Source organism: Lissotriton vulgaris, chromosome 5 (genome assembly GCF_964263255.1).
Source record: "Lissotriton vulgaris chromosome 5, aLisVul1.2, whole genome shotgun sequence".
Taxonomy (NCBI): domain Eukaryota; kingdom Metazoa; phylum Chordata; class Amphibia; order Caudata; family Salamandridae; genus Lissotriton; species Lissotriton vulgaris.
Window position 1 is genome coordinate 199,323,910 of NC_141693.1, and position 2,901 is coordinate 199,326,810.

Here is a 2,901-nt window from a genome sequence, read left to right on the forward strand (position 1 = left end):
AAAACTTTATTCTTCCATATTATGGCCATAAAAGCACACTTACTCATAACAGAAAAATAAACGAATAAAACTAAAGGGCAAATCTGATATTTCATGTACAGATGCTACAAAACAATATCTTCGCCCTTAAATGTATTTAGTTAATCATGGAAACGCTACAGTACCAGCAAAGTCCCAGATAAAATGCATTGCAACCAACATCAACACAAAATTAAAAACATTACTTCCTAAAGGATTACATTACTAGTCCCAGTTTAGTGGCTAATCAAAGTTTACCTTCGGCACAAGGCCCCTGCTAAGGAGTTCATAACTCCATAACACGTCGTGTGTGAGGACAGCATTCACAGATATATCAAGCAGGTCTCAATTGTGGAAAAATAGCAATTTTTAAAAGTACCGCATAAAGTGCATTTTATACAGTACTAAATAGGGGTGGGCGGCAAATTCCGTTCCGCTCGCAGAACTGGCGAAATTGCGGCATTTCCGCGTGGAATGCGGAAATGTCAAAACTTCTGCGATCCGCGGCAGAACGGAATTCAGGGGCATGAGGCTTATTTAAACCTCACCAGGAAGGGGCGCATGTTGGTAAGAGACGGAGAGGCGATCCTCCAGAAGAGGCTTTTGAGGGCCTTCCTGAACTCATGCCTCATCAGGCAGTACAATATGGGGTCAGGCAGCTGTTGGAGTGTGCCATCAGGCACACAGTGACGGGGAAGATGCAGGTCTGTGTGGTAAAGTACTCGTAGCCAAACTGTACCATGTTCAGCTTGACCAGGATTCTCCAGGTGGTGATGGCTTGGTTGGGCAGCCAGCAGAGGAAGAAGGACAGGTCCACAATAGTCACAGACTTGGTCACCTTTGCCCTGCGCTTGGTGCTGGTGCTCCTCACATTCTTGTCTGTAATGAAACGCACCAGCATGAGGTAGCAGACAGTGATGATGAGCAGGGGAAGCAGGAAGCCCAGCAGTGCCTTCTGTGCGTGGTAGAGACCCAGCCAGAACTGGGCATTGCCTTTTGGTGACTGAGAACTTAAACAGGCAGAGAACCTCTTTAGACACAGTGGAGGTGGTGGAGAAGATGGCTCGTGACAGTTAGGCCAATATTGCTGCCGCCCAGATGAGCATACTGGCCCACTTGGCTGAGCAGCTGATAGGCCTCCTCTTAATCTTGAACGACAAAGTCACCGAGTAGTAGCGTGCCACGCTCATGGCTGTCAGTAAAAAGACACTAGCATACATGTTCATGTCAATCACGTAGGACACAATCTTGCACATGGCCTTGCCAAAGAGCCAGATAAAGTCCAGGGCATTCTCCACAGCCCTGAAGGGTAGCGTAAGCACAAACTGGAAGTCTGGGACCGCCAGACTGGTGACGTACAGTAGAGCAACCAAGTGCCAGAAAGTGCACTCCATGGAAACAGGCTCCCGCCCATGACGACTATGTTGGTGCCCTGCAGAATACACCTCCTCAGTCGTGGACAGGTCGCGACATTCCACATGTTTTGCAACGCACTGGATAAGTGTGTTCCGCCTACCACTGGACAAGTGCCATTATGCCCGATTTGACATAGGAGCTCCTCTGGTTCTGCGCGCCATTTCATGAGCAGGGTCCCAAAGTTTCCACATAAGCCCCTCAGCATAATTCAGGAATTGTGCTCTTTGTGTCCCAAGTCTGTGCTCGGTAATCGTACTCTGCTTCCAAGCAGCCACACACCTTACATGAGTTTCCCGGTCACAGGAGCTTTCTTTGGAGCAGTTACTTGACCCGCTTCTGAGCCGGGACAGCAGGTAGGTGTCCTATAGTGCTTGCGGATCTCCTCCTCAGTCAGTTCCTACCATGAACTATGAATCTATCATCCCCGTGTTCCACTGCAGCGAAGCATCAGCTCTGTGCCCTGATTTCCCCGCACCATGGAATATATTCAGCACATTAATGTTGCCGCAGGCACTTTACCGCGCAGGTTGCCCCACGGTGGGGTGCAGCAGGTACATCCCTCCCCATCGCTCACTTCCTCCCTCCCTCTCATTTCATTTTAGCATTATTCGTTTCACATTTCAAATCCTCTAGTTTTTATCACTCCAACGTATTTTATTGTTTCATGCTTTTTTTTTTATCTCAAATGCCTTTACGCCATTTTTTTGTTTTGTTGTGTTTTGAAAATACAACAAAACAAAAAAATGGCTATCTTAACCCCCTCCCTCACTCTCCTCATCGTCCGCCTCTGAGACCCTGCATAATGGGCGCAACAAGAAATCTCTGCGAGCACGCGAAATTCTGCTTACTCGAGTAGATTTCCTGCCGTTTCACAGAATTTTGCGTAGGCAAACTCCGCAAATTCCGCCCACCCCTAGTTAAAAATGATACTTCCAACAAAATTTCATTTCTCATCCCGATTTCGTGGCTAGTCAAAGTTTTTCCATCAACATACGCCCCCTGCTAAGAAACTCGCAACCCCATAGCATATCAAGGAATTTGAGCAGGTGCTTTCCGGTGCTCAGCACCGGTGCTTATTGCACCAATTAACGACATACTCATTTGGAAGGCATCCTAATTTTCCACAGAATCACATGATGTTGAGCCCCAGCTCCTAAATCGGCGGCTCTAGCCATTAGGCCATTCCTCTCCAGAATAATAAGTGCCGGGCTCTAGTCAGGAGGCAGTGTACACCAGCACATTTCTTCTGTTAGTGCCGCCTCCTGAGGAGAATCCCGGCACTTTTTATTTTACAAATTAACCACCGATCAAGGGTAAGGACAGCATTTGCAGATATATCAAAGCAGGTCTCACTTGTGCAAAGTGGCTATTTTTTTTAAGTGGTAGCATATATTTTGTCTGAGATCATTATAAAAACCACAGGAAAACAAAAAGTGCAATAAGTCTTGGTCGGAGGAACCATCACAA

The 2,901-nt window shown here is 47.0% G+C and overlaps 1 pseudogene; it reads right to left on the bottom strand.

Moving 5' to 3' along the window:
• Positions 1-551: 551 nt before the first annotated feature.
• LOC147710470 (relaxin-3 receptor 1-like) lies at positions 552-1,412 on the bottom strand (annotated as a pseudogene).
• Positions 1,413-2,901: the final 1,489 nt, after the last annotated feature.